Consider the following 11,481-nt stretch of genomic DNA (forward strand, 5'->3'; position numbering starts at 1 on the left):
ACAAAGGGGGGAAATGAGCCCTCCTGAAGAGATGGATCACTCATCTGAAAATGACCCAGAGCTGACAGCAAGATGGGAATCACCAGAGCACAAGAAAGCATTTGTTCTAACTGCATCCCATTGGTGAAAACATTCAGCAGATACATGGAAAATGTTAAAAAAAAAAAAAAAAAAGGACCCAATCTCACATGAAGAGATGAAAACCACAATGTCTGAAAGGAAATGTACTGCAAGGGGCTGATGGTGATTAGGGAAGGCAGAAGAAAAACGTTCAATAGGAATCCAAAAGAATCTGCAGATCCTGCTGTTGCCTTCTGAACCACCTTAACCATTCCAATCCATGAACACAGGATGTCTTTCCACTTGTTGAGGTCTTCCTTAATCTCTTGCAGCAATATTGTGTAGTTTTCAGTGTACAGGTTTTGTGCCTCCTTGACTCAATTATTCTTCGATACCATTCGGGTGGGTGCTGTTGTCCATGGAATCTTTTTCTTAATTGACTTTCCCGGTGTCCATTCCTAGGTTATAGAAACACCTGATTTGTCTGCCTTGTACGCTGCAACTCTGCTGAAATAGGTTATGGACTCTAATAGTCGTGGTTTCTGTGTGTGTGTATTTGGTATTTTTCTGTATACAGGAGTATGTCATTTGCAAATCCAGATACAAATTGTCCCTTGAAGAACCTGGGGGTTAGGGGTACAGAGTCCCACAATTGAAAATCTTTGTATAACATTTGAGTCCCAGAAAACATAGCTACTAATAACCTACTGAAGTCTTACAGATAACAAAAACGGTTGATTAATACATATTTTGTGGGTTACTTGAATTATGTACTTTATTCTTTTGATACAGTGAGTTAGAGTGAAAATATCATTGAGAAAATCATAAGGAAGAGAAAATGTATTTCTACATTTGTACTAGACTGTATTTGTAAAAAAAAAAAAAAATAATCAACCCATGAGTGGACCGACATTGTTCACTAAAATTCAAAGCCATGTTGTTCCCCAGTCAACTATAGTTTTATTGCTTCGTGTTCAAATGTTTTCCCCTCACCTTCAGGTTTTTAAACAATTGAGTCATAACTGATTCCCCATGTGAGATCAGTTTCACATGGCAACACAGGGATTGGACGACTCTATAAATTATGTTAGGCTGATTACTAGTGTAGCTACCCTCTTTCACCTCGCAGAGCTGTTACTGCACCACCGACTACATAATATGAGATCTGTCCTCTAACATTGTTTTTAAATCTTCACTGTGGATGATGTTTTGACAGAGTATAGGTTTCTATGCCCTCCCCTCCCCCCACCACTACCATGGGCCGCCTTTGGACTTTCCAGAGAGGAGCAGTGACATGTAGGAAGTCCCTATTTTAGGCCACTGCAGCCCCTGATCTTGGACCAGGATGCTCAGCCAGGGCCAGGGAAATATGGATTAGCAGGAACCCTTCTTTGCAAGCCCAGCTCCAATGTGAAGGACCAGAGTGCCTCTTCTAGCCTCCTGCAGGGATGGTTCAGCACCCAGGAGCTGGCCCTACATAGAGGGCCAGAAAAGGGCAGATTCCCCTAAACGCAGCCCAAGTGTTCCATTTCGACTCAGAAGAAGGTGAATAGCAGCACAGGTTCTTTTCCCTATGCTGAGCTTCCACGGGGGGAGCCTCAGTGCCACTGCAGGAGGGAGCATCAAAGGGAACCTTTGGATGTTAACCTAAAGCTTAGTGCTTAGAGCCCACCCAGGGGACCAAACCTACTTAAGATCCATCCAGATCTTGCCAGCAGCTTCCTTGGGTCCTGCAGCCTTCACTTCCTCTAGGAATCTCCAGCCAGCTGGTGCCCTATCTTTGCTTGCTTCCCCCTGGTGTCCTTGGGCCACCTGAAGGTCTGTTCCCTTAAGTAGTCTGCCGCCTGGTGGATTCCAGGGGAACTGCCAGGGCCTGAGACTGAAGGCACAGTCACTGAACCCCTGACTCCAGCTGGGAGGTCAGAAACCAGGCTCTGAGCCACCACCTGCTGGGACTCCAGGATGTGGCCCCTCACCAGGCAGTGTTTGCCTGGGGACCCCAGGACCCACTGATGTGCGAGGGTCGCCTTCTTTCTTTTTTTTTTAAGTGAAATTGACATACAATAAATTTCACCCATTGTCAACAATGACAGAGTTGTTCAGCTAGTGCCCTAGTGTGTTTCAGAGGCTTCCTTCACCTTCCCACACTCCCTCCAGCCCCTCTGCAGACAGTCTCCGCTCCCTCCTCCAGCCCCAAGCAGCACTGATTTGCTTTCTGTCTCTGTGCATTGCTCCTTTCTGCACATTTTACATAAGCCGAATGAGACAGTCTGTAGTTCTTGGTGACTGGCTTCTTTCACTTAGCATCCTTTTGAGGTTCCTCCATGCTGTAGCTTGGATCAGATTTCTGTGCCTTTTGTTGCGGAATAGATGCCATGGTACACATAGGAAACATTTGGTTTGTCCATTCACCAGCCGATGGCCCTTTGTGTTGCTGTCAGTTTTTGCCCATTGTGAATAACGCTGCCCGGAACATTTCTGACGAGACTTGAGCGGACATATGTTTTTATTCTCTCAGATAGATTCCTAGTTGTGGAATGGCTGGGTCCTATGGCAAGCTTGTGCTGAACTCTTAAGAACTCTCAAAGTGGCTTCTGCAGGAGCTGTTATATTTTACGTTGCGACCAGCAATATAGGAGGGTCCAGTTTCTGCTCATCCTCAGCAACACTTGGTATCGTCTTTGGGACGTAAGCACACTAGTTGGTGTAAAATGGTACCTGGTTTTCCTTGCATTTCTTTGAGAAATAATAACATATTACTAATAACATTGATTACCTTTTTATGTGTCTCCTTTGGTACATGTGTATTCGACTCTTATACTGGCTTAAACGAGTGTGTTGCTTCTGCCCATTGAGTGAGTTCAAAGTCCTCTTGTCTCTCGTGAACGTGAGTCCCCATTGGGTATTTAATCCACAAATATTTTCTCCTAATCAGTGGCTTCTCTGTTCCTTTTCTCAGTGGCAAAGTTTGATGCAAAAACTTCTTCTTCTTCAATTTTCTCTTACGTATCGTGCTCTTGCCGTAGTGACTTAGAACTCTTTGCTTACTGTGAATTCCTGACCATTTTCTCCCATGTAGTCCTCTTGCACAATAGTTTTGGCTCTTATACTTAGATCTGTGACCATTTTGAGTTCATTGCTGTGTAAGTTGTGATTTCCAGCAACAGCTGTGGGGGAGCTTTGTCCTGACAGGTTTAGGAGAGCCTAGGGGACACTTGTGTTTCAGAGTTAGTCTCCCCTGGGCCAGGAATGGAGATTTCACCCTGCTGCACCTGTTAGTGAAAGGCTGAGTGCCTTTGGGGAGGGGAGATACATGGGGGCTGTGGTCATATACGGCATGTACTCCCCGTTCTCTGGGACTGGGTACAAAGGAGCTCCAGGAGCCCCAGGGCAGTCCTGCTCACAGGTGCCTTTAGAGGCAGAAACACACTGAGAGCAGGAGAGCATAACACAGAAAAGACCCCAGGGATCCCAGCGGATCTGGGTTGGGATCCTAGAGGGTCTTCTATGGATGGGCACATTTTCCATGTATATGCCCTTCTATGGGTGGGTGGGAAAGAGGACTCGCACACAGTCGGAACTCACGAAACATGCCCAGAAGGAGTGGAGCGGATTGAAGGCATGTCCCACAGTTTGCAGTACTTTTCCAATATGAAAATCATGGTATTTGCCTGCATCAAAGGTCCTGGGGGGGACGCATGCTGCCTCGGTCAGTAGAGCGTGCAACTTTCATCTCAGGGTCATGCATTAGAGTCCCACGTAGGTGATGGAGCCTAGCTGAAATTTAAAAAAAATAATAATAAATAGAAAACGAAGAGGTGCATGCTTCAGGAATCAGAATTACTCCCCCTAAGGTAAGGAGGGGGCATTTACCTTGGTCCTTGCAGTTCAAGAGCCATTCTGAGCACTACAGAATCCTAAATGTAGATTAACCTAGAGAACCTACACTTTTAATATTTGTTGGGTTTCCCCTGTGTGGTTAGAGGTCCACTGGCAGACAAAAGTTGACATGCTGAGCACAGAAGCGGACCAAGAAACAGACTGTTACCTGGATGCACCACATTATTCTCCGTCCTCACTGCAGTCTCCCTGGAAATGGGAATGGGTAATCGAAATGCCTGGTATTCAACACAGGTTAAGAAAAAATGGAAAGTTTGGGTTAACAGTTTAAATTATTGTGTCCTCAGATTGACTTTGATGGCAAGTGGAGACTCTGTTGCACGTCTTCTAGGTTCTGCAGGTGGAAATGAGGGGCTAAGGGACAAACTAATTATACAACTCAGAATAACTTTGGTAACTTAGTATCTTCACACTTGACACAGTTTTCTTTCATTTTGTCTGATCCCATAGTCTCATGCTTGAGTCTAAACACATTTGTACAAGGAAGGTGATATCAATACCACACCTAAAATCTGTACCGCTAAATGTTGTAGTGCTTATTCCTAATGGTACTTTAGGCTTGTTTCTAACTGCCTGTAGCTACGTTTCGGCTGACTCTCAAGGCAGCCCATTCTAACCATGTGTGCACTTCTCTTTGGCCCCACCACCAGGTGAAGCAGTGCATCTGAGCTGTCTCCATCGCTGGGGGAAGGATGTAGGTCAGATAGGTAATAAAGAGAAAGGGGGACTGGGGTGCAGCAAAACGAAAGCATGCTTATGTGTGGGTTGATTCCAGAGAGGACCATTGCATTGCTTTTTAAAATTTTTTAATTTACTTATTTGAGAGAGAGTACTTGAGATATCAGGAGCGGTGGTGGGGGTAGTGGAAGAGGAACAGAGAGAAGCTGACTCACCACTGAGCAGGGAGCTGGACATACGGGCTTATCCCAGGACCCTGGGATTCTGACCTGAGCCAAAGACTGACACTTAAACAACTGAGCCACCCAGGTGCGCTTTAAAATAATTTTTAAACTAATCTGGTCCACTTAACATAGGCATTGTATTAGTTTCACATAAGGTCATGGTATTTATTTTGTATTTCTTTTTTAAATATTATTTATTTATTTAGAGCAGGGGTGATGGGCAGACGGAGAGGAAGAAAGAATCCCAAGCTGACTGCACTGAGCATGAAGGCTAAACTGGGGCTCAATCGCATGACCCTGAGATCATGACCTGAGCTGAAATCAAGAGTCAGACGCTGAACCGAGAGAGCCACCTTGGTATTTCTAAGAATGATATGTTTAGCCTTCTCTCTGAAATAGGCACTGAGTAATGAGCAAGGCGGAGAGAAACCATAGTACCCATAGGCGCCAAGGTCAGATTGCCCAAAATGTACCACAATGGCATATTTGGGGGAAACAGAATGCCACAACGACCACTGGTGCATGTTCATTCAGACTCCAAGATCTCTGAGAAAACTCGAGATTGCAGGGTTAAAAATAACCTGAAAGGATCAGAGTGAAATGCCCTTGGGATGTGTGTGGTCTGATCTAAAGTACACAGCAGAAGATGTTTTGTAGATAGGAAGCCAGCTGTAACAGCACACTGTGCATTCCCTTTTTTGTTTTCTTATCCTGTGTTAAAGACCGAGTACAATGCTGTTTACAATTAATTGATCACAGCCAGTTGCAGATTTCTTTATTCCTTCTCCACTGCCATTGCTTCACTTGACTAACCCTGTGTACGTGGAAGATGCGCCTTACTAAGCCCCTGCTGTAAATCATTATAGTACTATATCACTGTAGAAGGTATATTAGATTATGGAAAATAAACCTCAGGACCTCGGGCTGTTTGCTTGGGGTCCCCTGTGCCTCGCTATACTGTCGTCTCTTTTTCTTTTTTTAAAAGATTTTATTTATTTATTTGAGAGAGAGAATGAGATAGAGAGAGAGTGAGCATGAGGGGGGGAGGGTCAGAGGGAGAAGCAGACTCCCTGCTGAGCAGGGAGCCCGATGCGGGACTCGATCCCTGGAATCCAGGATCATGACCTGAGCGGAAGGCAGCCGCTTAACCAACTGAGCCACCCAGGCGCCGCGGTAGTCTCTTTTTCTCAGTTCCTTCGCCACCCCAGGTCCCCGACTCTCTGAGGTCGACAATATTGATTATTTTGAATTGAAGCTACCCAAAAAGAAACTGGTACCAGGACACTCAAACCCTCCTCTGTCTCCCTGAAAGCAGGAAACCAATCTCCCATATGAAAAAGGCACCCCCTGTACTAAGAAGTAAAAAGACATCCTTCTCACCAGGGTTTCTAAATTCGGTCTAGACACTCTCTAAATTAAAACTCCCCCAAATCCCTGAGAAATGTATTTTCTCCTTGTCTAAAATGCATAAAAACTGTCTGCCTTAATACTTTATATTTCTTTAAGGGTCTCCATTTCAATATCCGTTCTCCATGCGTATTCAATGTCTCAGTGAAACTTAATTCTTACTTAAGCTGGGAGACCAGGACAGGTAACAGAGGAACTTCTCCTTCCCTGCATACCTTTTTTGTGATCCTAATATCTTAGCCAATGATTTGTAAAGGAAAGAAGTAACAGAATTATATACCTGGGAAAAAGATTTGTCCCCAGGAAGGAATTTCTGGTATTTTTAACAGTGGAAATATCTACATTTGATCCAAAGTCTCCTAAAAAGTATTTATTTTTAAGTTGAACTTCTAATTTAAGTGTCCCCTGAAATTCAGATGTGCCTTCCCAGAGGGTACGTTAGGAGACTCCACAGGGAAGCTCGCAGCCAAGTCCTGTGTGGGGGCCGTGCTGCCATCAAGTGCTGAAGGAGTTTGGGAAAATCTCTTCATCTCTCTGCGCTCAGCTTCCTCATATGTAAGATAAGGTTGTTATTCAAATTCTCCACGGTCCCTTCCTGCTCAGTTTCTGTGAGTGCACAAGGGTCTGCGGTGCCTTTGAAGCAGCCCTGGGGACTGCAGCTGAGACCTGACTTGGTCCCTTCACTGTGTGTCTCTTGCAGGAGCCTGAGCTGAGCCCACACTGAAAACAGAGAACAGAGGGAGCATTTGGGAGACAGAAAATCAGCAGGTTTGGAGGATGAGAATAACGCAAAGAAGGACAAGGCAATGGTGGAGCAGGTGGTTGCCCAAAGGAGGTAAGAAGAAGGACAAGTTGGGTCCAGAAAAATCAGGGGAAACTGAGGAATGCATACAGCGGCATCCAACTCTGCAAGGAGCAGCCTGAGCTGAGCAAGGAGAACGAGGAGAGTAACTTTGTCCACAGTGAACCTGTGCACCTCCCGAGGAGCCCCACGGAATGGATCGGGGTTGGTTTGTACTGCAGGGAAGCACCAGTTCCAAGAGGAGGAGGAGGAGGAGGGGCACCTGGGTGGCTACATCTTTAAGCGTCTGCCTTCAGCTCAGGTCGTAATCTAAGGGTCCTGGGATCGAGCCCCGCATGGGGCTCTCTGCTCGGCGGGAAGCCTGCTTCTCCCTCTCCCGCTCCCCCTGCTTGTGTTCCCTCTCTCGCTATGTCTCTCTCTGTCAAATAAATAAAGAAAATCTTAAAAAAAAAGAGGTGGACGATGTGACCATGAGGTTCTGCCCCAGACCCCTAGCTTTGACCTTGGAGCTCCCTCACGGTCGATGTTCTCCAAGTAAGTGTGGGCTTAGAGGGATCAGTGATGTTTGGATAAAGGTTGGACTTGTCCATTCTTACCACAAAGAGTTCTACCCTAAGGTCAGGAAGGGCCAGGTTAGGAGACCCTTGCCTCTGAGGCAGTGATACCAATTATATTCTTCTGAATTTATGGTTGTCAAAGACTTTACACACCTTTGTCTTGACCGTGTGTTGAGTGTTTCATTTTCCTTAGTCTCTGTTATGAACTTGGAATTCTGACATCAATAAGATTTCACAGAGGAGGTCAAAGCAGTGAGAGGAAGAATGCAAACAAAATCTTGTAGCTCAGCGCCCCTGGGTGGCTCAGTTCATCGAGAGCCTGCCTTCAGCTCAGGTCATGATCCCAGGCTCCAGGGATCAAGCCCCATTGAGGGGGGTGGCTCCCTGCTCAGCAGTGGAGTCTGCTTCCCCCTGTCCCTTCCCCAGCTGTTCTCTATCTTTCTCTCTGTCTCTCTCTCACTCTTGCTTTCTCCCTCACGCTGTCTCTCAAATAAATATATAAAATCATTTTAAAAACTGTTGTAGCTCTCCTAACCTGGGGTATGGTGGCAGTGCAGAGGATGGAGGGGGGAGGGGGCTAGGCCGAAGACATCTCTTCCTACTGAGAGAACCATTGAGAGGAATCCAAGAGGACAGTCCCTCTTCATCAGAGCTCACCACAGGGGAGTGTCATGGGGCATTGAGAGTGTAGGGCAGGCTCCTCTGGAAGGAAGGGTATTTGTTGCCTCCTGGAAGAAAGCAGAGAGCATTCGTGCATGTATTTGGGACAGGAATGTAGTTGAGATTAGAAATTTGCCACCCCCTTTATCAGATCCATGAAGGAATGTCTCCGAGAGCTTCCTCAGTGCTTGGTTTGGTCCTAGGAGTCATGAGTACAGAGATGAGTAAAACATTATCCCAATTGTCGTGGGGCTCTCAGTCTAGTTACCAGAAGTCATGAAAAGTGTAGTGGTGGTGGATTCCTTGGAGGAAGTGGCCAGTGCTGCCTGGGGATGGCCTGGTCTCCCTCCGTGTTTTCCAACAGCTGGATGACCTGTCCTGACCCAGGGACCCTGGGCCTCAACTCAATTTCAGCCTCTCAGGACACAGCCAACACCTAGGTTCCATGTAAACCCAAAGCAGTCAACACTATGAAGGTCTGCAGAGGAAACTGCTGCTATCAGTAGCTCCCCACTTTGTCTTGGCCAACTGGAAAATAGAGGCGAGTTCATTAAGTCTTGTAGGGTCATCCTTGCCCTAATGATCAGGGATTAGTCTTTCTCTCTGTTAAGTGAAATACTTTCTAGCTTCAGTATTCTCTCTCCACTTAAAAACTTTGGAACTATTGGCTAAAGTATAGATCAAGTAGCTACAGTGAAAAAGGGGTAAAGCAACTTCCAAGCTGCAGTGAGAATGCGCAGAAACTCTTATACTGAATAATAATCGGACAAATCACTTTTAAATTGCACAAAAGGTTTATACAGTAATTCTGGAATAGACAATGTAAGTCTGTCGCTTTCTCCTTCTTCTTAACATTGCTTTGATAATTTAAGATCATTTCCATTTCCATATAAACATTTGGATCAGCTTAGAAATACTTACTAAAATGTCTGCTAGAAGGTTGATTGGCATTGTATTAGATCTTTTGATCAATTTGGGAAGAATTGTCCTCTAACCATAATGAGTCTTCCAATCCACCACAAATTTTATCTCCCCATGTATTTAGTTCTTTAATTTCTGGAAGTAGTGCTCTGCAGTTTTCAGTGTAATGTTCTGACACATATTGTGTCTGATAAGACAATGCAATAGGAAACCTGGTCAAAAGACTTGAAGAAGAAATGCTTCACAAAAGAAGATACACAAATGGCCAAAAAGCACTTGAAAAGATGCTCCACTTGAAACCATTGAAAAGCATGAAGTTGAACATAAATCAAAAGGGATTCACTAATGTCTCTGCAAGGCTCCATCTTAAACTAAGTAACCTTTTCCTTCTCTTCTGCAAACCTCTGCTCCTCCCTTCTAAGCCTTTTGTTTCAGGAGCCTGGTACCACCCTAAAGACAGGATGAAGGAGGCTGGCATCATGCACACAATTTCTGTCAAAATAAAACACCCCCCCCGCCCCTTCCTTCAGGGGGAGGGGACTTACAGTTTTTGAGGGCCTTGGCCTGTTCTAGCCCCCTGTGCCCCGAAAAGCAATAAAGCTATTGTTCCTCAATATTCCAAACTCTGTCTTCGTCTTATATTTTGGCTCTGAAGCACAGAGGTCAGTTTTCGACCGTACACTCAGCCATTGGGAAGATAAATTAATACTACAGTGAGTTACCATTACACAACCATCCCCGTGGCTAAAATTACGAAGACCGAAAACATATGTGGTGAGGATGTAAAGTAACTAGACGTTTCATACACTTGTGGGAATGAAAAATGGTCCAACCACCGAGAAAAGCTGAACCACAGATAAACATTTACCAATCACGTGAACGGCCATTCCTCTCCTAAGGATTTACACAATATGGCCACACAGCAAACTGCACATGAATATTCATCATAGCTTTATTCCCCATGGCCAAACCCAGGAAACTGCATAGATGGCCATGAATAGGTGAATGTACAGACCAAATATATCCATACAGAGGAATACTCCTTAGCAATGAAAAATTCTGAACTGGTGATCCATTAGTAATATGGATAGATATAAGAATCCTTAGGCTGCACGGAGGAATGTAGGCATAAAAGAGTTCCATTTCCATAACGTGGTTAAAAATCAAGCCGTCTTTGATGCCAGTGGTTGCCTGGGGCTGAGGGTGAAGGCAGTGAGAGACTTCAATGGATCCACCCAAGGGAAGCTGTGAGGTAGAAGAAATGCCCTGTGTCCTGAATGGAGCAGTAGTTTCAATTGTATGTACATCTGTGAAAATGCATTTAGTTGTACAGTTTATCTTTTTTAATTTTTATTTGTTGAGAAAGCACTCACACTGCATCCTCTCTCTCTTACCCTCCAAAGGAGGAGAAGAACGATCATCAGTGGCAATGGGCAGCTGTGGAAACAACACCTAAAATCACGTTCATGCTCAGGAGAGAACAATGTGCCTCCTCCTTGAGGTTTCAGGTCCTCTACACGTTCAGAGAAAATTCTCTAGTAACAAACTGTAGAAATGAACTGGAGGGTATTATGCTAAGTGAAATTAAGTCAATCAGAGAAAGACATGTATCCTATGACCTCACTGATAGGAGGAATTCTTAATCTTAGGAAACAAATTGAGGGTTGCTGGAGTGGTGGGGGTGGGAGGGATGGGGTGCCTGGGTGATGGGCATTGGGGAGGGTATGTGCTATGGTGAGCGCTGTGAATTGTGTAAGACTGATGAATCACAGACCTGTACCTCTGAAACAAATAATATATTATATGTTTAAAAAAATAGAGAGAGAGAGAAGCTAGTAGGAAGGGAAAAATGAAGGGGAGGAAATCGGAGGGGGAGATAAGCCATGAGAGAAGATGGACTCTGAGAAACAAACTGAGGGTTCTAGAGGGGAGGGGTGGGGGGATGGGTTACCTGGTGATGGGTATTAAAGAGGGCACATTCTGCATGGAGCACTGGGTGTTATGCACAAACAATGAATCATGGAACTCTACATGAAAAACTAATGATGTAATGTATGTTGATTAACATAACAATAAAAAATTTTAAAAAATAATAAAAAAGAGAGAGAGAAGCTAGTAGGAAGGGAAAAATGAAGGGGAGGAAATCAGAGGGGGAGACGAACCATGAGAGACGATGGACTCTGAGAAACAGACAGAGGGTTCTAGAGGGGAGGGGGTGGGGGGATGGGTTAGCCTGGTGGTGGGTATTAAAGAGGGCAGCATTGAAGGGAGC

General features: G+C 45.0%; 1 non-coding gene across 1 annotated transcript; it reads right to left on the bottom strand.

Moving 5' to 3' along the window:
• Positions 1-10,573: 10,573 nt before the first annotated feature.
• LOC148161966 (small nucleolar RNA U3) lies at positions 10,574-10,786 on the bottom strand. The gene has a single exon (XR_015767252.1). It is a non-coding gene; the product is annotated as a small nucleolar RNA U3 (small nucleolar RNA).
• Between the last annotated feature and the right edge of the window lie 695 nt (positions 10,787-11,481).

The sequence above is a fragment of the Eumetopias jubatus genome, unplaced genomic scaffold, assembly GCF_037043125.1.
Source record: "Eumetopias jubatus isolate StellerSeaLion01/CBP00866 unplaced genomic scaffold, mEumJub1_p1.0 scaffold_32, whole genome shotgun sequence".
NCBI classification, from domain to species: domain Eukaryota; kingdom Metazoa; phylum Chordata; class Mammalia; order Carnivora; family Otariidae; genus Eumetopias; species Eumetopias jubatus.